The sequence below is a fragment of the Dama dama genome, chromosome X, assembly GCF_033118175.1.
Source record: "Dama dama isolate Ldn47 chromosome X, ASM3311817v1, whole genome shotgun sequence".
Classification (NCBI taxonomy): Eukaryota; Metazoa; Chordata; class Mammalia; order Artiodactyla; family Cervidae; genus Dama; species Dama dama.
In genome coordinates this window covers 77,025,755-77,037,832 of record NC_083714.1, presented here as the reverse complement: position 1 = coordinate 77,037,832, position 12,078 = coordinate 77,025,755, and the positions used below count along the sequence as shown (strand labels likewise).

Sequence of the window (12,078 nt, the reverse complement as noted above, 5' to 3'; positions counted from 1 at the left end):
AGATTCCCTGGAGTAGGAAAATAGCAATCTGCTCCAGTATTCTTGCCTGGAAAATTCCATGGACAGAGGAGCCTGGTGGGCTACAGCCCATGGGGTTGCAAGGAGTTGGACACGACTGAGCACATTCTGCATTCCATATTCCATACTAAAATACTTGGGACATTTAAATGTACTTAAAATTGCTTCAAATAATTTATTTCTATACAAAATAATCAACATACTAATTACTGATGATAATACTTTTTTCACTGAGATAAGATCCTTAGGAGGTATTCTTGACAATGTTTTCTGGTATTTCATTTAGAGAATATCTATATAACTATAGACCCAGAGATATAGTATCTATTAATATCTATCTATTGATTAATATCTATCTTTAGATAAAGATATATGTGAATTTATGGTTTTCATTTAACATATAATGTTTCTTGAACATCCATTATGCACCAAACAATAGAAAAAACATCACAACACATTAAAATTTATTTTGTGGGTGAGGGTTTTCTCAAATTCCATCCAACCTTTTACTGAGTAATTACAAAATGATGAAATTTACTTGTATTTTGCCTTCATATATTGCACTGCTGATAGTCTCATCTCATGTCTCTGTCTCTATTTCTATTGTACAATCTGTATCTTAATTCCGTGATAGGTCATTAGCATATAATAATTCTATTACCTAGTATTTAAAAAAAATGTTTTGTGTTATAGAGGGGAAAAGGAAGGACTTTTATCCCCATCTTTCTCGGCAAAACTGCAAAAGTGCTAATATCCCTGAATCATACTCAAAGGATGGATTTGCCATATGTGCCTTTGAACTTCCCAAAAGATGGCTACTCCCCTTTCCTTGGCTTATGAACTGGTTCAGACAGACAGATGCGGAATTTGGCCTGAGAGAGATTTAAACTGACACCTTACAAGGAAGTAATAAAGAGCTTCAAATGAAATTTCTATAGTGTTCATTTTTTAAAAGGTAGAAGATTCTTCAACTGTTTTCTTTTTTCTTTGAGTTCTATTGTGATAAAATATTTTTAGGAATTTCAGCTGCCATCCATGTTCCTGGGAAACTGAGCCTATGAATATCCAATCCAGTAATAGTAGCTTCAACAATCAACTCAGGATTGGATGAGCTATAAGTAGAATCCTGCCAAATCTTCATAGTGATATGTCAATTTTATGACATGATATAATGCCAGCCTGCTAGCATGATTGGAATCAGCTTCCCTTTACAAGTCATGTTTTGTATAATTACTCAGTTTGATTGCTAAGAAGTGGTTATAAGTAGGACAGAGTGGTCCTAAGCCTTTCTTCTGTGAGTGTAACACAGGAGAAATCTATCTAGAAAGAAACAAACCAAACTTTTCAATGGTTGACTTAAAGCATTTTTTTTCTATGACTATCTTTTACTTTTTCAGTGATTAATATTGTAAAGCATTCTCTATGTCACACAAATGGTAACCACTTTTATGTCAAAAAATGGTAGTAACTATTATCTTTATTTCTCGTGTGCCCAGGAAGAATCATTGGCCTGATAGGAACCAGAGTTAAATGACTAATATTTTCTAATAGTTAGCTTAGACTACATACAATTATGGTTTCTCTACTAACCAAAAGGTTAATTTTATCAGTTTAATAAGAGGAACTTCATCCATTATTTTAGTTAAATGTGGCTTTCCAAATATTTTTATTTTAATATCTTTCATTTTATTTTATTATCTTTAATATCTTTTTATCCTCTGTATAAATATCATAACCTAAAAAGTGTCCCCACCCACTTTTTTAGACTCCTACCAATTTTTGGACTGCCTTGAAGACTCATAGAGCAAAACCTACTGCTTATTTCCAATGTAGGTGGAGGGGAAAACTTGGAATTTAAGCAAACCTTGTAGGATTTTGGTGATGATGATGATGATGATGATGATGATAAAAATGTATAGTGCTTTATAAACCACTCCCACATCTTTAAGGTGTGTCAGTGTGTATTGTTGTTGTTGGTTAGTTGCTAAGTTCTGTCCGGCTCTTTTTGCAACCCCAGGGACTGTAGCCTTCTGGGTTCCTCTCTTCATGGGCTGTCTCATGCAAGAATACTGGCGTGGGTTGACATTTCCTTCTCCAGGGGATCTTCCCAACACAGGGATTGAACCCATGTCTCCTGCATTAGCAGGTGGATTCTTTACCACTGAGCCATTGAGGAAGCCTGTCTATGTGTATGCATGTAGCTAAACTTTAAGTTTTAAAAAGAATACTTTTCAAGGTCCATTCGTGTTGTCCCAATGGCAGGTTTTTATTCTTTTCTATGGCTGAGTAGTATTCCATTTTATATGTATAACACTTCTTCATTAATCATTCATCTATTGATAGGAACTTAGGGTGCTTCCATACCTTTGCTATTGTAAATAATGCTGCAATGAGCATAGGTGTGTAAATGTATATTCAAATTAGTGCTTTTGTTTTGTTTGTATAAATATCCAGGAGTGGAATTACTGGATCATATGGTAGTTCTATTTTTAATTTTTTGAGGAAACTTCATAATTTTTCCATAATGGCCATATCAATTAATTCCCACCAACAGTGCACGGGGATTTGCTTTCTCCACATCCTTGCCAATGCTTGTTATTTGTTGCCTTTTTCGAAATAGCCATCCTGAGAGCTGTGAGTTGATACTTCATTGTGATTTTTTAAATTAAATTTATTAATTTTAATTGGAGGATAATTACTTTACAATATTATAAAAATGTGGACCGTTTCATGAACTTGCGTGTCATCCTTTGGCAAGGGCCATGCTAATCTTCTCTGTATCATTCCAATTTTAGTATATGTGCTGCCGAATTGAGCACTTCATTGTGGTTTTGATTTGATTAGTGATGATTAGTGATGTTGAGCATCTTTCCACATGCCTATCGGCAATCTGTATGTCTTCTTCTGGAAAAATGTCTACACAGATTTAATTGAGTTGTTTGTTCTTTTGATGTGGAATTGTATGCAGTTTATTTTTGTGTGGCTATTAACTCCTTATCAGATATATCCTTTGAAAATATGTTCTCCCACTCAGTAGGTGGCCCTTATGATTTGTTGATAGTTCCCTTCACTGTCCAAAAGATTTTTGGTTTGATGTAGTCCCATGTGTTTATTTTTGCTTTTATTTCCTTTGCCCAAAGAGATATATCCAAAAAAGTATTATTAAACCCAAGGTCAAGGAGCTTATTGCCTGTTTTCTTCAATGAGTTTTATGGTTTCAGGTCCTACATTTAAGATGTCAATCCATTATGAGTTTACTTTTGTGCATGGTTTGAGATAGTAATCCAGTTTATTTTGCAAGTAACTGTTCAGTTTCACAACAGTATTTATTGAAGAGGTTGTCTTTTCTGCATTGTATATTCATACTGTCTCTGTTAGATTAATTGATCATAAGTGTGTGAGCTTATTTCTGGGCTCACTATTCTGTACATTGATCTATGTGTCTGTATTTGTGCCAGTACCCTACAGTTTGTATTACCCTACAGTTTGATAGTATAGTTTGAAATCAGGAGCGTGAATATCTCTAGTTTTTCACTTTTTCCTCACTGTTATTTTAGCTCTTTGGGGTCATTTGTGGTTCTACACAAATTTTAGAATTTGTGTTCTAATTCAAGTTGTAAAATTATTTTTTCTACTTCTATGAAAATGCCATTGGTATTTTGATAGAGACTGCATTGAATCTGTAGATTGTCTTGGGTAGTATGGTCATTTTAGCAATATTAATTCTTCCAGTCCATGAACATGGTATATCTTTCCTCGTGTGTGTGTGTGTGTGTGTGTGTGTGATCTTCAGTTTTGTTCATCAGTGCCTTATAGTTTTCAGTAAACAGGTCTTTTCCTTCTTAGATTTATTCCATAGAATTTTATTCTTTTTGAAGTGATTGTAACAGGGATTGTTTTCTTAATTTCTCTTTCTGATAGTTCATTTTTAGTGTCTAAAAATGCAGCAGATTTATATATATATTAATTTTATATCCTGCAAATTTACTGAATATTTGATGATTTCCAGTACTTTGCTCCCTGGAGTAGTACTTTGCTGGTGTCTTTAGAATTTTCTGTGTATAGTATCATTCCTTTAGGGTCTTTAGGATTTTCTATGTATGTATAGTATCATGCCATATGCATAGTAACAATGACAATTTTATTTCTTCCTTTCCAATGTGAATTCCTTCTTCTTCTTTTTTTTTCTGGTTGCTGTGGCTAGGACCTCCAATACTATGTTGAATAAAAGTGGTGAGAGTGGGCATCCTTGTCTTGTTCCTGATTTTAGAAGAAATATTTTCAGTTTTTCACGGTTGAGTATGATGTTGACACAGTTGACAAGCTGTGAGCTTGTCATATAAGGCTTTTATTATGTCAAATTATGTTTCCTATATACTCACTTTGTATAATTCTTATCATAAATGGATATTGATTTCAAAAATTATTTTATTGAAATTTAGTGGTTTTACAATGTGTGTTTCTACTGTTTATAAAAGTGATTTGGTTATACATGCATATGTATCACACCTTCCTTTGCATATTATTTTCCATTATGATTAATCACAGGATATTGAATATGGTTCCTTTTGCTATACAATAGGACCTTGTTATTTGGATGTCGAATCATATCAAAAGCTTTTTCTGCATCTATTGAGATGATTATATGATTTTTATTTTTCAGTTTGTTAATATGGTGTATGTTATTGGGTGATTTGCAGATATTGACCCATCCTTGTATCCCTGGGATGAATCCCACTTGAGCAGAGTATGTGATCCTCTTGCTGTGTTGTTGAATTTGGTTTGCTAGTATTTTGTTGAGGGTATTTGCATCTATGTTGATAAGTGGTATTGGCCTGTAATTTCCTTTTTTGTGTGATATCTTTGTCAGATTTTGGTATCACTGTAATGCTGGTCTCATAGAATGAGATTTTAAGCATTCCTGCCTCAACAATGTTTTGGAATAGTTTGAGAAGGATAAGTGGTAAACCTTCCTTATGTTATGTTTTTTGTTTATTTTTGTTTTTATTTTCATTACTCTAGGAAGTGGATAAAAAAAGATCTTGCTGTGATTTTGTTAGAATGTTCTGCATGTTTTTTCCTCTAAGAGTTTTATATGTCTCATCTTACATTTAAATTTTTAATACATTTTGAGTTTACTTTTGTTTATGGTTTTAGACAATGTTCTAACTTCATTCTTTTACATGTAGTTGTCCTTTTTTGCCAGCACCACTTATTAAAGAGACTATCTTCTTCATTGTATATTCTTGCTTCCTTTGTCGTATATTAGGTGACCATAGGTGCATGTGTTTATCTCTGGACTTTCTATACTGTTCCACTGATCTATATTTCTGTTTTTGTGCCAGTAACATGTTATCTTGATTACTGTAACTTTGTGGTATAGTCTGAAGTCAGGGGGCCTGAATCCTCCAGCTCCTTTTTTCTATCTCAAGATTGCTTTGGCTATTCAGGGTCCTTTGTATTTCCATAAAAACTGTACAATTATTTTGTTCTAATTCTGTGAAAAATGCTATTGGTAATTTGATAGAGATTGCATTGAATCTGTACGTTGCTTTGGGTGGTATAGTCATTTTGACAAATATCTATCCTTCCAATCCAAAAACATGGTATACCTCTCCAGAGATTTTAGTGTCATCTTTAATTTCTTTCATTAGCATCTCACAGTTTTCCAACTACAGATCTTTTGCCTCATTATGTAGATTTATTCTTATTTCTTTTATTCTTTTTTGATGTAACAGTAAGTGGGATTGTTTCCTTGATTTCTCTTTCTGATCTTTCATACTTAGTGTACAGGAATGCAAGCTGCTGCTGCTGCTGCTAAATCACTTCAGTCTTGCCCAACCCTGTGCAACCCCATAGCTGGCAGCCCACCAGGCTCCCCTGTCCCTGGGATTCTCCAGGCAAGAACACTGGAGTGGGTTGGCATTTCCTTCTCCAATGCATAAAAGTTGAAAAGTGAAAGTGAAGTCACTCAGTTGTGTCTGACACTTAACGACCCCACAGACTGCAGCCTACCAGGCCACTCTGTCCATGGGATTTTCCAGGCAAGAGTACTGGAGTGGGTTGCCATTGCCTTCTCTGATAGGAATGCAAGAGATTTTTGCATATTAATTTTGTATCCTGCAACTTTACCAAATTCATTGATAAGCTCTAGTAGTTTTCTGGGAGCATGTTTAGGATATTCTCTGTGTAATATCATGTCATCTGAAAACAGTAACCATTTTAATCCCTTTCTAATTTGGATTCATTTTAATCCTTTTCCTTCTATCATTGCCATGGCTAGGACTTCCAAAACCATGTTGAATAATACTGGTGAGAGTGGACATCATCCTCTTGTTCCTAATTTTAGAGAAAATGCTTTCAAGTAGTTCATTGTTTGGGAATGACATTTGCTGTGGGTTTTTTTTTTTTTTTTTGTATATGGCCTTTATTATGTTGAGGTATGTTCCCTCTATGCCCACTTTATGGAGTTTTTTTTTTTTTTTTTAATTGTAAATGGGTGTTGAATTTTGGCAAAAGCTTCTTCTGCATCTGTTGAGCTGATCATATGGTTTCATTATTTGATTTGTTAATATGGTATATTGCATTGATTGATTTAAGTATGTTGAATCCTTGCATCCCAGGGTTAAATCCCATTTGATCATGGTATATAATCATTTTAATGTGTTCTTGGATTTGGTTAGCTAATATTTTGTTAATAATTTTTGTGTCTATGTTCATCAGTAATATTGGCCTAAAATTTTCTCTTCTTTTGTTGACATCTTTGTCTCGTTTTGGTATACTACTAATAAATAGCTTCAATCATGTGTGACTCTGTGAGACCCTATGGACTGTAACCTGCCAGCCTCCTCTGTCCAAGGGATTCTCCAGGCAAAAATACTGGAGTGGGTTTCCATTTCCTCCTCCAGGAGACCCTCCTGACCCAGGGATCAAACCCAAGTCTCCTGCATTGCAGGCAGATTCTTTACCATCTGAACCACCTGGGAAACCATCCACATGGAAGGTTTTGGTATAATTCTTCCTTAAATGTTTGTTAGAATTCACTTGTGAAGACATCTGGTCCTGGAATTTTGTTTGTTTTTTGTTACTATCAGATTCTATTAGAAAGATGGTAATGATAACCCTATATGCAAAACAGAAAAAGAGACACAGATGTACAGAACAGACTTTTGGACTCTGTGGGAGAAGGCGAGGGTGGGATGTTTCTTTTATTACTTTTAACTGATTTATTTGTATTTTCTATTTCTTCCTGGCTTACTCTTGGGGGATTGTACATTTCTGGGAAATTTCTATGAACTTATTTCTTATAGGTTTTCCACTTTATTTGTGTATAATTTTATAGTAATCTAACATTATCCTTTGTATTTCTGTGGTGTCAGTTGTATCTTCTCTTTCATTGATAATTTTATTGATATCAGCTCTCTTTTTTTCTTGATGAGTATGTCTAAAAGTTTATCAGTTCTGTTTATATTTTGAGACTTAGTTCTAAAATTCATTGATCATTTATATTTATTTAGCCTCTATTTCTGCTCTGATCTTTATTATTTCTTTCCTTTGTTTAACTCTGAGTTTTGTTTGCTCTTCTTTTCTTGTTACTTTAGGTGTAAGTTTGGGATGTTTGATATGTTTCATGTTTCTTGAATTAGGCTGGTTTGTTATATAGTTCCTTTATGAACTGCTTTTACCTGCCTCTGCTTTTGTCCATGCTTTTTGTATTGTTGTGTTATCATTTCTATTTGTCTCCAGGTATTTTTAAAAATTGTTTCTTTGATTCCTTCAGTAATGGTTGTTTAGTAGCATACTGTGTAACCTCCTCATATTTGTGTTTTTTTGTAGTCTTTTTTCCTTGAAGATGATTTCTAGTCTTATAGTATTGTGGCCAGAAAAGATACTTTATGTATTTTCAGAGTTGTTGAATTTAATGAGACATTTTGTGGACTAACACATGATCTGACCTGGAGAATATTCCATGTGTATGTGAAAAAAAAATGTGTACTTTTGGGTGGAATAGTCTATATACATTTGTTAGGACCATCTGGTCTAATGTGTCTTTTAAGACAAGTGTTCCTATCTTTAAGACCAGTGTTTCCTTATTGATTTACTTTCTGGATGTGTCTATTGATGAAGTAAGGGTATTAAAAGCTCCTACTTTTAGTGTACTTTCAGTTTCTCACATTATGTCTGTTAATATTTGCTTTAAGTGATTGCATGTTCCTTTGCTGGGTACAGATATACTTAAAAAATGTTGTATCATCAATGCCTTGATCATTATGTAATGTCCATATTGTTTCTCATTACAGTCTTTGTTTTAAAGCCTATTTTGATTCATATAAGTAATGCTACCTTGGCTTTCTTTTAATTCCCATTTGCTGTAATAACTTTTTCTATTCCCTTACTTTCAGTGTGTGTGTTTTTAGATCTGAAGTAAATCTCTTATACACAGCATATATATGAATCTTCTTTTGTATCCATGTAGCCACTTTGTGAGGAAATCAACAAATTAATCTGAAATGCAGTAGTAGGGTGCAATCTCAAAAACTATAGAATAATCTTGGATCATTTACAAGAAAAAGCATTCAGTGTCACAGTCATCTGGGTCTGTGCCCCAACAACTGATGCAGAAGAAACTGAAGTTGTTTGGGTCTATGAAGACCTATAAGATCTTCTAGAACTAACAACCAAAAAGATGTCCTTTTCAACATAAGGGATTGGAATGCAAAAGTAGGAAGTTAAGAGATACCTGAAATAACAGGCAAGTTTGGCCTTGGAGAACAAAATTAAGCAGGGCAAGATCTAATAGAATTTTGTGAAGAGAAAGCACTGGTCATAGTAAACACCCTCTTCCAACAAGAGATGACTCTACACATGGAAATCACCAGATGGTCAATATTAAAATCAGATAAATTATGTTCTTTGCAGACAAAGATGGAGAAGCTATATACAGTCAGCAAAAACAAGACTTGGAGCTGACTGGTTCAGATCATGAGATCCTTATTGCAAAATTCAGGCCTAAATTGAAGAAAATATGGAAAGGCAGTAGGCCATTCAGGTTTGACCTAAATCAAATCTGTTATGATTATAAGTAGAGGTGATGAATAGAATCAAGGGATAAGATCTGGATAGACAGAGTGCCTGAAGAACTATGGACAGCAGTTTGTAACATTTTGCAGAAGGCAGTGACCAAAACCATCACAAGGTAAAAGATATGCAAGAAAGCAAGTGGTCATCTGAGGAGACTTTATTAATAGGTGAGGAATGAAGCAAAGCAAAAGGCAAGGGAGAAAGGGAAAGATATACCCAAATGAATGCATAGTTACAGAGATTAACAAGGTAAATAAGAAGGCCTTCTTAAATGAACAATGCAAAGAAATAGAGGGAAACAAGAAAAGGAAAAACTAGAGATCTCTTCAAGAAAATTTGAGACATCAAGGGAACATTTCATGCAAGCATGGGCATGAAAAAGGACAGAAACAGTAAAGACCTAACAGAAAAGATTAAGACGAGGTGGCAAGAATACGCAAAAGAACTATACAGAAAGGTCTTAATGATCTGGATAACCATGATGGTGTGGTCACTCAACTGGAGCCGGACATCCTGGCTTGTGAACTCAAGTGGGCCTTAAGAAGCATTACTACAAAACTAGTGGTGGTGATGGAATTCAGCTGAGGTATTTAAAATCCTAAAAGATGATGCTGTTAAAGCACTCCACTCAATATGTCAGCAAATTGGAAAACTCAGCAGTGGCTACAGGACTGGAAAAGTTCAGATTACATTCCAATCCCCCAAAAAGGCAATGACAAAGAATGTTCAAACTACTGTACAGTTGTGCTCATTTCATAATGCTAGCAAGGTTATGCTCAAAATCGTTCAGGCTAGGCTTCAGCATTACATGAACTAAGAACTTTCAGATGTCCAAGTTGGGTCAGAGGAAGAGACAGAGGAACCAGAGGTCAAATTGCCAACATTTGTTGGCTCATGGAGAAAGCAGGGGAGTTCCAGAAAAATACACTGATTTCTGCTTCATTGACTATGCTAAAGCCTTTGCCTTTGGGGATCACAACAAACTGGAAAATTAAGAGATGGGAATACCAGACCAACTTACCTGTCTCCTGAGTAACCTATATGTGTGTCAAAAAGCAACAGAACTAAACATAGAACAACTGACTGGTTCAAAACTGAGAAAGGAGTACAATAGGCTGTATATTTTCTCCCTTCTTATGTAGCTTATATGCAGAGTACCTCATCCGAAATGCCAGTCTGAATGAATCACAAGCTGGGATCAAGATTTCCAGTAGAAATATAAACCACCTCAGATATGCAGATGATACCACTCTAGTGGAAGAAAGTAAAGAGTAACTAAAGAGCCTCTTGAAGAGCATGAAAGAAGAGAGTGAAAAAACTGGCTTGAAACTCAACATTAAAAAAAGACTAAGATCTTGGCATGCAGTCTCATCAGTTCATCACAAACAGAACGGGAAAAAGTGGAAGCAGTGACTGATTTTCCTTTCTTGGGCTCCAAAATCACTGGATCCATGAAATAAAAAGATGCTTGCTCCTTGGTAGGAAAGCTATGATAAACCTAGAAAACATATTAAAAAGAAGAGACATTACCTTACCAACAAATATCTGTATAGTCGAAGTTTTGTTTTTTATTTTTGTTTTTTTTTTTTTTTTAGTAGTCACGTATGAATGTGAGAGTTGCATCATAAAGTAATGTAAGCACCAAAAAAATAATGTTTTCAAATTGTGGTGCTGGAGAAATTCTTGACAGTCCCTTGGACTGCAAGGAGGTCAAACCAGTCAATCTTAAAGGAGTCAACCCTGAATATTCATTGAAAGAACTGAAGCTGAGGCGAGGCTTCAATTCTTTGGCCACCCTATAGGAAAAGTCGATTCATTGAAAATGTTCCTGATGCTGGGAAAGATTGAAGACAAAAGAGGAGGGGGCGGCAGAGGATGAGATGATTAGATAGTATCACTGATGCAATAAACATGAATTTGAGCAAATTCCAGGAGATAGTAAAAAAAGAGGAGCCTGCATGCTGCAGTCTGTGTCATGTGTGGTAAATTGCTTCAGTTGTGTCTGACCCTTTGCATCCCTATGGACTGCAGCCCACCAGGCTCCTCTATCCATGGAATTCTGTAGGCAAGACTACTGGAGTGGGGTGTCATGTCTTCCTCCAGAGGATTTTCCCAACCCAGGGATTGAACCTGCGTCTCCTGTGACTTCTGGATTTCAGGCAGATTATTTACTGCTGAGCCACCCAGAAAACCCATGCTGCAGTCCATGGGGCTGCAAAGAGTTGGACACAACTTAGTGACTAAACAGTAACAACAACTGAATATTTGCCTATACTTGTGATATTTTTCCTTTCTTAATTGTCATATTTCTATCTATGTCCTTTTGTTTTTAACTTAGAGAGGTCTGTTTATTTCTTGCAAAGATGCTGTAAACCTTTTATTCTCTCCATCAAATCTGAATAAAATCTTTGTTGTATAGATGCTCAAAATCCTTCAAGCTAGGCTCAACAGTATGTGACCCGAAAGTTCCACATGTATAAGCTGGATTTAGAAAAGGCAGAGGAACCAGAGATCACATTGCCATCAGCTGGAAGGGAATTCTACAAAATATATATACTTCTGCTCCACTGACTATGTTAAAAGCCTTTGCCTGGGTGGATCACAACAAAATATGGAAAATTCTTAAAGATTGGAATATCAGACCATCTTACCTGCCTCCTGAGAAATCTGTATACAGGTCAAGAAGCAACAGTTAGAACTGGACATGGAACAACAAACTGGTTCCAAATAGTAAAAGGAGTATGTCAAGTCTGTATATTGTCACCCTGCTTATTTAACTTATATGCAGAGTACATCATGTGAAATGCCAGGCTGGATGAAGCACAAACTGGAATCAAGATTGCTGGGAGAAATATCAATAACCTTAGATACACAGATGACACCACCCTTATAGCAGAACGTGAAGAGGAACTAAAGAGCCTCTTGATGAAGGTGGAAGAGGAGAGTGAAAAAACTGCCTTAAAACTCAACATTCAAAAA

At 35.4% G+C, this 12,078-nt stretch overlaps 1 protein-coding gene and 1 non-coding gene across 2 annotated transcripts in view; one reads left to right on the top strand and one right to left on the bottom strand.

Moving 5' to 3' along the window:
* DACH2 (dachshund family transcription factor 2) overlaps positions 1-12,078 on the top strand; it is a 933,902-nt gene that overhangs the window by 299,879 nt on the left and 621,945 nt on the right. The gene's annotated exons all lie outside the window — the stretch shown is intronic.
* Positions 2,731-2,837, bottom strand: LOC133053232 (U6 spliceosomal RNA). Its single transcript, XR_009692166.1, has one exon. It is a non-coding gene; the product is annotated as a U6 spliceosomal RNA (small nuclear RNA).